Genomic DNA, 14,648 nt, shown 5'->3' on the forward strand with positions numbered 1-14,648 from the left:
TTAGGCAGTTTTGACTAGCCTCTGTAAAGCCTTCCAGTCTGCTGCAGTGCAATTTCCATAACATGCGGTGAAGCAGCATGTTAGGGTGCTCTCTACTGTGCATTTGTAGGTGGTCGTGAGCATTAATGTGCAGAGTCAAGCTCATTTCAGGCTCCTCAGAAAGTATAGGCATTGGTGAGTTTTCTTGATTGTATAGGATGTGTTCTGCGACCATGAGAGGCTGTGCGAGATGTGAACTCCCAGGAGAATTAAACTGCTCGCAGTTTCTATTGCTGTGCTACTGATGTAAAGAGGGGTGTGAGCCTGAAGTCGATAACCATCCCCTTTGTCTTGTTGACATTGAGGAAGAGCTTATCTGCCTGGCACCAGGCCTTGAGCTTTTTCACCTCCTCACTGCAGGCCATATTATTGTTGGTGATGAGCCCCACCACTGTTGTGTCATTGGTGAACTCGATAATGTAAATTACTCAGTTGTTTGGTCATGCATTGTGTGTGAGCAGGGTGTACAGCAATGGGATCAGCACACAGCCCTGCCCCCCCCCCACCACCCCCTTGCTGAGGACAATTGGAAGGGTGGAACAGAACTGTTCTGTTGGTAAGCATATTGATGAGTGTCCAGTGTGGCAGGACTGGAGTCTTGAGGTGTGCCACTACCAGCCATTCAAAATGCTTCATGATGATTTGCATCAGTGCCACTGTGCAGTAGTCATTTATTTCTGAAGGTGTGGAGTTCTTTAGTATAGAGATTATGGTGGCTGATTTGAAGAATGTGGGACAGTAGCCTGGATAAGCGAAGTGTTGAAGATATCCATGGAGACATCAGTGAGCTGCAAGGTTGTCTTGCCCAGCAGCCTTGGGTGTTGGTTGGGGGGTGGGGGTGGGGGGGGGGAAGAGGAGGGTGAGGAAGGAGGGGTTGAGTCTCTGCAGAATCTTTCTCACATATGCTGTTGCTACAGACAGTGGCTACTCACCTGGAAGGGGGCTGATGTGTTGCATGCCTTAAAGCATGTACAAAAGCTGTTTAGAGCGTTAGGAAGGGAGGCATCACTGGTATAGTCGATACTGTTTTTACCTTGCGTAGTTACCGTATAGTTGCAGTGACAGTAAAACTTGATGTTTCAGTACAGTCATGCCTTTGGTGGTGTCAGCCTAGTAGCTTTTCCAGACCACTAAACATTATAACAAACAATATTCCAACACACTTCTATAACTTTTAAAAAATGTTACATAACAATTATGGTAGTATAATATATTTTTTTTTAGCAAACCTGGTGAGTTTGAGAGCATGTGAGACAGAGCCCTTGTGAGTTTATAAAGGAAGGTGAACATCAGCAATTGATAAGTCAGATGCCAAACGATCAGGATTTCCAAACAAGCCAGATAGTGGATTATCAGCTTCAATGTAAATACACATTTCTCAGGCTCAGGATTCTCACGTAGTAAGTACCTGTTTACAAATTTCAGGTGCTAGCTCAATAGCTGCCTGATTCTCCAACTATAACAAAATGTGAAGCACACCACAAAAATAGGAATGACCTCTGTATATTTGACACAATCAAAAAGGACATCCATGCATGTAATTAAAACATGAATAAATCTTAAAAAAATATTTTTTGCCATCTAAAGCAGAGTTTACACCTGATAAATGCATTAAACAATACATTTTGTGGGAATAGGTTAGGAAATACAGGTTTTATTTTGTTACATTAAATTTCATTATGAAATACTTGCTACTGCAATTAGATAGTCAGACTCCATGGGGAACTGCAATAAAGGAACATCCAACTTCAGACTATTTTCAGATGTACTGTTAAATACACTGATGGACATGAATCATCTCAAAAAAGAACAAAGGTGATGACAAGAACTCCCTTATTACATTTAAAAGATTCAAAGAACAGCTTCAAGTTTGTATGGGGTTATTAGCACAAAATTCAACTTGGTGTTAAGACATGAAGATTGTAAAGATAACAGATTTTTGCTCATGATGGAACAACCAGCAATACTGTAAAATATAGAATTTTTCAAACACCAGTTCCTAACAATACCACATTTTATAACGAACAATAAATTTGATCATTTGATAATACAAATGAAATTTCTGTGTAACATACCGTACATTACAATAATTTAATTATTCATTTCATTTGAAAGTCAAGGTAGACATAAAGGGATAATGACATAACGATACATATATTAAAGGATTTTAGTACTGAGGCACTGAGAAAGTTCCTGTTGCACCTGTAGTCTACAGTGATGACTTATATAATTTTCATGCTGTGCATCTTCGAATAAAATTACGGAGTGAATTAGCACCAATTTTAGAATCCATGCACACTTAATAAAATCAATAACTTTATGGCGATATACACTTCATGCACAAATTTAAAGGCTATAGCACTTTACCAATAAGTAAATTTTAGTGGACAGATAACATGGAACTGGGATCCCAGCAAGTGAGACAGAGTATGACAAATACTATCTGGCAAACCATATTCTAAACCATTGTGATTTCTGAACTGTTGAAGAGTATACTTTTTCATTCATTCCTATTTTAATTGTCCTTAATAGCACATTTCTTTATCTATAAATTGCTTTTGTGCAAAATTTTAGATAGAAGTAAATATGCTAACCTTCTGGTTCAGACGTTGCATATTGATTCTTTAATCTGACTGATTAAAGGTGACACATGGTTGCATAAGTCTAGGAATCAACAACACAGATTTGGAATAAATAATAACCTATTACAGGTTGAGTACCCCTCATCCAAAATGCTTCAGCCCGGAAGGGTTTCGGAGTTTGGAATATATAATGAGTTAGCTTGGGACCATCATTATTTTTGGCTCTGAATTTATGTGCTACTGATAAGCAGTCTTTGCCTTACACTTGCTCATCACAGATAGGTACTTAAAAGTAAAAATTATTACATACCATTAATATAATGAAAATATAATATGTGTAAGCTAACAAAAGCAGTACAGCAGCATCAGGAGAATACCTGAATCAGCTGTTGAACAACAGGCTTTCAGTCTCCATCTTCAATGCCATGTTTTGATTAAAACGTTACAGTACACTATTTGCATTTTACTTATTTGAAAAGAAGTTTTATGTAAGGTATAAAAATAATCTGCATTGTAGATTTGTTCTGGTGCTAGATTTTCATCAGCAACAATCTTCACAAATTCAATGAATTTCTCTGCTGTTTCTTGATCAGCAGATTATCCTTTCTTCAACAGTGATTGAGAAATCTATTTCATATGCATTATTAGTAATATACATTATGCCTAATCTTTATGTAAATAATGTTGCTGTATTATCTCTTACATGCACCTCTAACGTCTCATGTCATTATTACTGTTGAGGCATACAAACAACTCCCAATGTATTCTGTTCCTTTTTGCTGCTCATCTCCACCCAAAGAGATTCTGATTTTATATTCCCATCTGTCAAGCAATAATTCTTTCAAACTATTGTACTAACATAATTTTTTTTTTAAACTGTACTATCCTACCTCCTTTTCCATTTTAACTATCGATCCTAAATATAGAACATACAGCACTGGATAGGCTTTTCGGCCCATGACTTTGTGCCAATCATGATGCCAATTTATACTAAATAACCTCCTCCTGTGTGTCATCCATATCCCTCCATTCACTTCATAATCATATGTCTATCCAAAAGCCTCAAACTGCCTGGTTCCACGACTACCCTTGTAACCATTTCAAGCACTTACCACACTCTGCATAAAAAAATTTATCCCTCGTCATTCTTAGATCAGTCACCCCCCCCCAACTTAAAAAGCATGCCCTTTGGTATTTGTCATTTCTATTATGTGGAAAACATTATAACTGTTTCATCTATACATCTCAATTTTAAAAACCTCTAGCAGGTCTACCCTTAGCCTCCAACTCCGAAGGAAGAATAATCCAATTCTGTCCAACCTTACTTTATAGTACATACCTTCTGATCCAGCAGCATCCTGGTAAACCTCTTCTGTGCCCTTTTTGAGTTTCTACATCCTTCCTACAATGAGACACGAGAACTGTACATAATACTCTAAGTGTAGTCTGACTAAAGTTTTCTGTAGCTGCAGCATGACTTCCTCCTATACTCAACACCCCTACCAATGAAGACAAGCATGCCACATGCCTTACTTATCACCAAAACATTAATTTTCTCTAATATTTCATTTTCACCTTTGATTCACCCTACAGCCACATTTCTCCAAAGGTAATTGTATCAGACTTTTACTATTTAGGTTGTCAATTCTTCAATCTTGTTTCAGATGCAGTGGGCATTTAGATACATATGACTGAAGTTGACAACATGAATAATTCTCCTTACTCTAACTTATTTACTGCCTGTCTTTATGCTATACATTTTAGTATGTTTTTCACTTCTAACTTTTTCTCTCTCATTTGCAACTCCTATGTCGCATTCTCTACTAAGCCAGTTTAAATTCTCTTCTAAAAATACCAGCAAACACTCCTGTAATAATATTGCTTACAGTCCAGTTGAAGAATAACGTGTGTGAATTGCGCTCCATTCTGTAGTTTCTTTCCACCACATAATTCATTGTCAACACATGGCATTGAGAGTAATCCTCAGATAATTACCTTCAGGGTGATGCTGCTTAACCTCTTTCCAAGCTCTCGAAAATCTGCTTGTAGGACCAATGTGGATCACAACTTCTGGCTCTCCACCCTATCCCTTCAGGACACATTGCAGCCATTCAGGGGCATCCTTGATCCTGGCACCAAGGAGGCAACATAACAAATTTAACATCAAAAATGCTGGAAGCAATCAACAGATTAGGCATCATCTGCGGGATGAGAAATGTTCAATGATTCAGATTAAGGATTCTCCATCAGAACTTTCTGGTCCAAATACTAGGCAACAGCTCCCAAAATACTTATCTGTTCCCTTAACTATAAAATTTTCTATCACTATTCTTCTCACTCTTCAACCCTCATCCCTTCATAACTGAGCTACTGATGGAACCATGCTAGCATTTCAATAACAAAATGTGCAAATGAGAGAAACAAACACACATCAGCTTCCTCAATCAGTCTGGTGATCACCAATTCTCATGACCATACATTCTTCAGGTGCATTATAGCTATTTTCCCTCAAAGTTTCAGCCTTGAGAATGTGCCACAGTGACTCAACTATTCAACTTCTAACATCTGGAATTTAAGCTGTGCAGCTGCAGACATTCCCTGGGCATGATTATATGTCACTGGAGAAACAGTCAATTTCCCAAAAATCACAAAATGCACTCACTCCACTCAGTAGAGCCACCTGCTATACCTCTAATTTTTTTAAAGTTGTTCTTTTAGGTTCGTAGGGATGGTTTTAGAGATGGAGAGGAGAATTAGGGTCTAGGCCAGGACTGTGGGGAAATTATAGGCCTCAGCTCCGCATTTGAAGGTCAGTGACGCAGACATGGGAGATCCATGGTTAGATATCAGACTGGCAGACCATCGAGGTTGAGGGCTGGTGGTTCCTCCTCTCCCACCCCCCGGGTCAGTGAGTGATTAGTGCGTTCCAGGATCTTAATTCCAGGTGGGCAGGAGGTGAGAAGGCCGGTGACCCCAGAGGCATGCAAGTCAGCAAGACCAAAGTTTGAGGCCTAGTGTCCTGGGTCCTCATTCATCATCATTCGAATGTCCTGGGGTCAACACTGAGGATGACGTCCGAAGGTCAATCTGAAGTCTGCAGAAGCTTGGGCCTAAGTCGGCTGGCAAACTTGAAGCCAAATGTCTGTGAATCCACAAGTCTGCTGGAGGCCAAAGAAAACTTGTTCTGGGCTTGGAGGACTACTTACGTGCATGGGTGGGCAGGTACAAGGGAAGGACGGACCTTGTGTTGCTGGTGTTGTTTTGTTGCTTGTTGTGTTGTGTTTTGTTTTGTTGAATACTCTTGTTCTGCCGAGCAATGTGAGCATGTCATGTTGGTGCCAGAATATGTGGTGATACTTGCGGGCTGCCTTCAGCACACCATTTGGTTGTGTTGGTTGTTATTGCAAACAATACATTTCACTGTACATTTCCACACATGTGATATGTGAATCCGAAACAAAATACTCATCAATCAATCGTCTTGAACTAATGTACCTCTTGAACTGTGGGATCATATTTTCAAACCAATGCTAGCACAAGCCCTCTCTAGTTACAAAAAGATTCCGTTTTTAATGACACCCAAAAGCCAATTTTGTAAGTCAGAAAATACACAGAAATCACTCTATATGGTAACCATATCTCCAAAGTATTGCAATGAATAAAATCAAAAGCACACAAGACTGCTAAAGAGGAAACAATTACTATAAGTGGAGAGAGAGGAAACTAGTTGTGTCATTACATTCATATGTATGTGCTTTGGACTTTTGAATTCAATATAATTTAATATTATAACAATATTATGGGAACATTAATACAAGTTAGGCATTGTAACCTAGGGATGGAGTATATTGAGCTGCTCCTACCAATCCTACTTTTTATGCATCCGTTAGTCCCACGAGACCATGGATTTGCACCTTGGAAGGTTTCTAGGGTGCAGGCCTGGGCAAGGTTGTATGGAAGACCAGCAGTTGCCCATACTGCAAGTCTCCCTTCTCCACGCCACCAACATTGTCCAAGGGAAGGGCATTAGGACCCATACAGCTTGGCACCGGTGTCGTCACAGAGCAATGTGTGGTTAAGTGCCTTGCTCGAGGACACACACGCTGCTTCAGCTAAGGCTCGAACTCACAACCTTTAAATCACTAGACCGACACCTTAACCACCTGGCCACGCACCAACCGATCCTACTTACCGTAACTCAAATTTTCAGAAGTCCCTAATTCAAAGTCTGTACTCTATGGAGCATGCACTCACAAGACTGCTGTCTGCACACCAATTTTACTCAAGGCCCAAGGCCCAGAAGCCAAGAATACAAACTTTAACTGGAAGCCAACAGCCAAGTCTTCCCAAATAGATAGGCAAATTTCTATGTTACATGTTTACCATTTGAACTGAAAGACCACAACACCAGTGATGAGAAGCACAAAGATATGACTGAGGGAGGCAGAGGAACTGGACTGTTTTGAATCGGTGGACTGGACCACATTCAGAGTGTAGGGCTCTCAGTAATACTAGACGGACTGTTAACTGTTAATCGCTTATTACCAAAGTGACTTCTCTGAGGTGTTATATTAAAATGGCTTCTCGTACTGTTAACAGTTGAGCAAGGGGTTCTCTGTAACAGCAATGTTTGGGTTATACAATGTGATAATGCAAAACTGTATTCATTTGTTAGCCAATGGAAGTCACGTTCTGTTATCTTGTATATGTGTGCTGAGTTGAGGAGCGCGGGCTTTTTCGGGAGGCGAGCAGAGGGGATGGACATGTGGGGAATGGACAGCGGTTTCAGGGCAGCAGATACTGGACCTCGGGGGTTCGGAGGGTGGCCGGAGTCTCGGAAGGACGTTGTGGATGGAATCGGAGGCGTGAGCTCCAATGTATTAAAATATTATGTGCACAAGACTGATAAGTTGCTTATATGGCACCTTTTCTTTTAGTTGTTGCTACTAACCCATCACCAAAATTTGCTATAAAGTATAATTCTTTACTCGCACTTGGTATATTGTTTCATATTTGTGTCGTAGCTGATCATTGGGCAACTCACACCTTATCCGCACCCAAGCATTTGCACTGTTTGGCGGGGTCGACAGCTATTCACCCCAGGCAATGGGTGTCAGTGGGGGCAAAGGACAAGAGATTCACTTGCGGATTTGAATGCCATCACTGACCTCAAGCCCTGCATACCATGAGAACATACCGAGTTTCCAAAAACCAGAAGCCCTGGAGTCCCAAAATGAGCGATATTACCCCCCATCCTTCTGTGGGCGGCGGTGGTGGTGGGGGGGGCGTAGCTGAGAGAGATTACAGTCTTAAATTAAAAAATTAATTATAAGCATTTGATTCTCAGTGTCTCATAATTGATTATAAAGATCACATAAACACTTCTACTCTTGCTAACCCACTGTTCTCTTAGACTTTGCTCGAAGCACGTCATAATTGTTGAAAAGCAACTTGACACTTTTGTATTTTGCTTATCATGAGAAATCTGGACTGAAGAAATTGTATTATTTCCGGGCCCAGCCTGTGCATTATTGACATTCACTACTGTAGTATAGCATTAGCTTGTACGATTCCCATACTCTAATCACACAGTGACAATTCCTGTGCATTAGGGTATGGCATTCAATGTGGTAAAGTTCAGAATCTGTTCTTTTGAATGATCTTGACCGCATTTCTCCAGCCCACGGCCCACAGATATTGCTGCTCCACTTCATGCATCTTCAGGCAGAGAGTCAGGTTTTACTTGAGCTCTGACAATGGCCCAACTTTCCCCTTTATTGATCACAGCACTTGAGGTTAGACTTAAACAGTTAGTGATTGATCGTGGTCGTTATCCATAACAAAAATGGCAGAAGCAGATGAAATGAAAAGGTGTAGACAGTATAGTATGGAGTATCTGAAAAGTGTATTTATACCAGCACCACACAACCAACAACAACCAATGTCTGTTATATGAAAAAGTTTTCTCAACTGAGGCAATGAAACCATTCAGGCTCCTTGAACATCTGAACAGAATACACTCTGATAAAGCAACAAGAACTTGGCTTATTGTCAGTCACTTCGTGAAAACTTTTAGAAATAGAAAGCACGACATGTTTGCCAGCATTTCACAACAAAACAGTGATGATTTGCATACTTCATACAACACATCATTGGTCACTGTTAAATCTGGAAAGCCCTTACAACTGGAGAAGAATTTTCACCTTTCGTTCTGAACCTATGACCTCTAGTTCAAGTCTCACCCAAACTCAGAGAAAAGTGTGCATGCATCTACCCTATCTATACACCTCAATTTTGTATAACTCCGCAAAATCTCCCCTGATTGATCTACACTCAAGGTAATACAGTCCTAACCTATTCAACCTTTTCCTATAACTCAGGTCGTCAAGCCCTGGCAACAGGGAATTAGAAATTAGAAAGGCTAAAAGAAGATATGAGGCTGCTTTGCCAAGTAAGGTGAAAATAAATCCAAAGGGTTTCTACAGTTATATTAAAAGCAAAAGGATAGTGAGGGATAAAATTGGTCCCTTAGAGAATCAGAGTGGACAGCTATGTGTGGAGTCAAAAGAGATGGGGGAGATTTTGAATAATTTCTTTTCTTCAGTATATATAATTATCTGGATAGACAGGGTCTGACTAGGAACAGTCAACATGGATTTGTGCATGGAAGGTCATATTTGACAAATCTTATTGAATTTTTTGATGAGGTTACTAGGAAAGTTGACAAGGGTAAAGCAGTGGATGTTGTCTATATGGACTTCAGTAAGGCCTTTGACAAGGTTCCACACGGAAGGTTAGTTAGGAAGCTTCAATTGTTAGGCATTAATATTGAAGTAGTAAAATGGATTCATCAGTGGCTGGATGGGAGACGCCAGAGAGTAGTGGTGGATAACTGTGTGTCAGATTGGAGGACGGTGTGTAGCGGTGTGCCTCAGAGATCCGTACTGGGTCCAATGTTGGTTGTCATATATATTAATGATCTGGATGATGGGGTGGTAAATTGGATTAGTAAGTGTGCAGAAGATACTAAGATAGGTGGAGTTGTGGATAATGAAGTAGGTCTTCAAAGCTTGCAGAGAGATTTAGGCCAGTTAGAAGAGTGGGCTGAAAGATGGCAGATGGAGTTTAATGCTGAAACATGTGAGGTGCTACATTTTGGTAGGACTAATCAAAATAGGACATACATGGTAAATGGTAGGGATTTGAAGAATGCTGTAGAATAGAGGGATCTAGGAATAATAGTGCATAGTTCCCTGACGGTGGAATCTCATGCGGATAGGGTGGTGAAGAAAGCTTTTGGTATGTTGGCCTTTATTAGTCAGAGAATTGAGTATAGGAGTTGGGATGTAATGTTGAAATTGTATAAGGCATTGGTAAGGCCAAATTTGGACTATTGTGTACAGTTCTGGTCACCAAATTATAGGAAAGATGTCAATAAAATTGAGAGTACAGAGGAGATTTACTAAAATGTTGCCTGGGTTTCATCTCCAGGTTACAGAGAAAGGTTGAACAAGTTAGGTCTTTATTCTTTGGAGCGTAGAAGGTTGAGGGGGGACTTGATAGAGGTGTTTAAAATTATGAGGGGGATTGATAGAATTAACGTGGATAGGCTTTTTCTATTGAGAGTGGGGGAGATTCAAACAAGAGGACATGAGCTGAGAGTTAAAGGGCAAAAGTTTAGGGGTAACATGAGGGGGAACTTCTTTACTCAGAGAGTGGTAGCTGTGTGGAACGAGCTTCCAGCAGAAGTGGTAGAGGCAGGTTCGATGTTGTCGTTTAAAGTTAAATTGGATAGATATATAGACAGGAAAGGCATGGAGGGTTATGGGCTGAGATGGCCTGTTTCCGTGCTGTAATTGTATGTGATTATAACATCCTTGAAAACTTTCTCAGCACTCTTTCAAGCTTATTGATATCTTTACTGTAGGTACTTGACCAGCACTGCATACGATATGACCAATGCCTTATACAACTTCAACTAGCCTGAAATTTTCCATCTTATTCTTCGAGTCTTTCAGCACGTCACCAGTGGCCAAGGACATTTTAAATACCTCAAGGCCCCTGCAATTTCAGCACTAGCCTCTTGCAAGGTCCAAAGGGACATCTTCTTATGCCCTGCAGATTATTCAACCTAAAGTGCCTCAAGACAGCAAGCACCTCCTCTTTTGTAATCAGGATATGGTCCATGACTTGACTAACCTTTTGCCTCAGTTATATAGAATTTACACCTGTCTCCTGAGTAAATACAGATGCAAAGAAAAAATATTATGATCTCCCACATTTCTTTTGGCTTCATGCATAGATGACCACGCTGATCTTCAAGAGGACCAATTCTGTCCCTTTTACCCTTAATAGATCTACAGAAACCCTTGGAATTCCCTTTTACCTTGTCTGCCAGAGCAATAGCATGTTCTCTTTTAGCCCTCCCGATTTCCCTCGTGTTCTCTTGCATTTCTTACACTCCTGAAGCACCTCATTTGATCCAAACTGCCCATACCTGATTTATGCCCCTTTCTTCTTAACCTCAATATTGCTTGAAAAAAAAAATCAAGGTTTCCTGACATGTTAGCTTTGCCTTTTATTCTAACAGGAACACACAGATTCTGTACAATACTTCACTTTTCAAGGTCACCCACTTACCAAGTATCCCTTTGCCAGAAAACAACCTGTCCCAATTCACACATGCCAGACCTCCTGATGCCATCAAAATTGGCCTTTCCCCAAATTAAAATCTCAACCCAATGACCCTTCTCCAAAATTATCTTGAAACTAATGCAATTATGATTACTGGATCCAAAATGCTCCCCTACAACAGTGGTCCCCAACCACCGGGCCGCAAAGATGTGCTACTAGGCCGCAAGGAAACGATATGATTTGGCGATATGAAACGATGAGTTAGCTGCACCTTTCCTCATTCCCTGTCACGCACTGTTGAACTTGAACACCACCACCACCCCGTCCCTGTAATAGCAGTTCATGTACAAACCACCCCATTTGTACAGATCCCACCTTCCCTGGAAGAGAGATCAATGAAGCCCTCCCTCCCAACTATGTAATGCAGTTTACATATAGCTAGCCATCTTCTTAACTACATTATCTTCCCATTTCTGGCCTCAGGAGCACATGACACAGATAGCAACCCTGTGATCAACACCCTGGAGGATCTATCTTTTAACTTCGCACCTAATTTCGTGAACTCATTTCGTCACATTTCCTCCCCACATCATTGATACCGACTTGGGTCACAACCTCTGGGTGCTCACCATCCCCTTAAGAATGGTATGAACTTGATTCTAGATGTCCCTGACCCTGGCATCTAGGAGGCAACATACTATCCAGGAACCTTATTCTCGCCCACAGAATCACCTGTCTGCCCCCGTAACCAATGAATTCCTTATCACCACTGCTCACTTTTTCTCCCCATCTTCCCTTATAAGCCACAGAGCTTGATTCAATGCCAGAGACCTGACTGCTGTGGCTTTCCTCTGATAGGTTCTTCCCACCACACTCCCAACAGTATCCAACATTATGTACTTGCTATTGAGAGGAACAGCCACAGGGGCACTCTGCACTGACTGCATATTCCTTTTCCTTCTCCTGATAGTCACCCAGTTACCTGCACCTTAGGAGTAACTGCCTTCCTGTAACTATTGCCAGTCAACTTGTTTCCTGAATGACCTGTAGGTCATCCAGCTCCCTAAAGCACTCTGTAAGGAACTGCAGCTAAATGCACTTCTCACAGGTGTAGTCATCAGGGACACTGGAAGTCTCCTCGACTTCCATGTCATGCAAGAGGACAATACCACTGCTCTGGGTTCCACTGAACTGACTCAACAACTATTACCCAGCAGCACTCACTCAACTACTGTGATGAAGTACTTGAAGAGGTTCGTTACGGTCAGAATTAACTCTTGCCTGAGCAAGGAACTAGACCCACTGTGATTTACTGACAGCCACAACAGGTCTACAGAGTACACAATCTCACTGGTTCTCCATGCAGCTTTGGAGCAGCTAGACCACAGCAATACATTCACCAGGAGGCTGTTTATTGATTACAGCATGGCATTCAATACTATCAGTCACTTAGCACTAATCAACAAGTGTCAAAATCTGGACCTCTGTACTACCTCTGCAAATGCATCCTTGACTTCCTCATCAGATCACTGTCATTACAGATTAGTAATAACATCTCCTCCGCACTGACAATCAACACAGGAGCAGAGGATGCATGCTTAGTCCAAAGCTCGTGAGTTGGAGAGCAGAGAGAGGAGGCGGCACACAGGTTCGGGAGCGAAATTTAAAAAGAGAAAGCTTCGCGGGAACTCGGCTATAACTGGAGCGCCAATCGTGAGCTGGAGAGCAGAGAAGGTTCAGGCATAAAAGGGATTTACTGCCAAGTGGAACGGTCATTGACAGAGTGGTCTGAGGCAGACTGGTAGGGCTTTGGCAAGGTAAATTTGCCCTTGCATTTTTTTTGGAGGAATAGAGAACACGTCTGTAGGGTTAGTACTTTGCTCTGGATGTCAGATATGGAAATCCTGGGAATCTTCCAGTCTCCCAGATGGCCACATCCACACAGGTGCACCGAGATGCAGCTTCTGAGGGTCCGTGTTAGGGATCTGGAGCTGCGGCTTGATGACCTACAGATTAGGGAAAGTGAGTAGGAGATAGATAGCAGCGACAAGGAGTTTGTCACCCTGAGGTTGCAGAGTTAGGTAAAGTGGGTGACTGTCAGTAAAGGGATGGGAAGAGCTCAGATAGTAGAGAACACCCCTGTGGCCTTCACTCTCAGTAATCGTTACCTCATTTTGGTTGCTGTTTTTGGGGGGGGGGGGCACCTGACAGAAGACGACCACAGTGATCGGGTCTCTGGCCCTGAGCCTGGTTCCGTGGTGCAGAAGGGAGAGAAGATCAGGAATGAGGTAGCCATAGGGGATTCATAGTAAGGGGAACAGACAGGAGGTTCTGTCAGCCTGGTAGAGATACCCGCATGGTGTGTTGCCTCCCAGGTGCCAGGGTATGGGATGTCTCAGATCGGGTGAAGAGTATTCTGAAGGGAGAGGGTGAACAGCCAGAAGTCTTGGTACACGTTGGTACCAATGACATAGGTAGAAGGAGGAGGTCCTGAAGCAAGAATTCAGGAAGTTGGGTAGGAAGCTGAAAAGCAGGACCTCCCAGGGTAGTAATCTCAGGATTGCTGTCTGTGCCATGTGCTAACAAGCACAAGAATAGCATGATCAGGCATTTTAATGCATGGCTGAAAGATGCTGTAGGGGGCAGGGCTTCGGTTTCTTGGATCATTGGGGCCTCTTCTGGGCGAGGCACGACCTGTACAAAAAGGACGGGTTACACCTGAACCCAAAAGGGTCTAATATCCTAGCAGGCAGGTTTAATAGAGCTGTTCAGGAGGGTTTAAAATAATTTGACAGGGGGATGGGAGCCTGAGTGATGGGGCTAAGGAAGGAGAAAACAGAAATAATTCAAAGATAGCGTGCAACAGAGATGATAGAATGGACAGGCAGGAGATGAGGCATAATTACAGCCAGTGGGATGAGTTACAGGGCAATAGAGGTGTGGTGCAGTTAAAACAGAAAGCAACAAATACTGAACTGAAAATGTTATATTTGAATGCACACAGCACAAGAAATTATACTGACGATCTTGAATTTCAGCTACAGATTGGCAAATATGATGTTGCGGCCATCTCTGAAACTTGGCTAAAGGATGGCTGCCACTGGGAGCTGAACGTCCAAGGATATACGGTATATCGCAAAGATAGGTTAGTCGGCAGAAGGGGTGGTGTGGCCCTGTGTATAAGAAATAATATTAAAATTTTAGAAAGGGATGACATTGGATCGTAAGGTGTAGAATCTCTATGGCTTGAGTTAAGAAATGACAAGGGTAAAAGAACCCTAATGGCAGTTGTATACAGGCCAACAGCAGCTGGGATGTGAATTACAAATTACAGCAGGAGATGGAAAAGGTGTGTCAGAAGGGCAATGTCATGATAATCGTTGGGGATTTTAA

General features: G+C 41.9%; 1 protein-coding gene across 5 annotated transcripts in view; it reads right to left on the reverse strand.

Annotated features, from left to right (window-relative positions):
- hdac5 (histone deacetylase 5) overlaps positions 1-14,648 on the reverse strand; it is a 330,728-nt gene that overhangs the window by 298,913 nt on the left and 17,167 nt on the right. The window contains exons 2-3 of one of the 5 annotated variants that reach the window (XM_063037382.1): positions 4,617-4,750; positions 2,634-2,703 (exon numbers count right to left, since the gene is read on the reverse strand). The exons of 3 other annotated variants lie outside the window; for them this stretch is intronic. The gene's annotated coding sequence lies outside the window, so the exon portion shown is untranslated. The remainder of the gene's footprint in view (positions 1-2,633; positions 2,704-4,616; positions 4,751-14,648) is intronic. One more of the 5 variants, XM_063037381.1, reaches the window with a different exon arrangement.

The sequence above is a fragment of the Mobula hypostoma genome, chromosome X1 (genome assembly GCF_963921235.1).
Source record: "Mobula hypostoma chromosome X1, sMobHyp1.1, whole genome shotgun sequence".
NCBI classification, from domain to species: Eukaryota; Metazoa; Chordata; class Chondrichthyes; order Myliobatiformes; family Myliobatidae; genus Mobula; species Mobula hypostoma.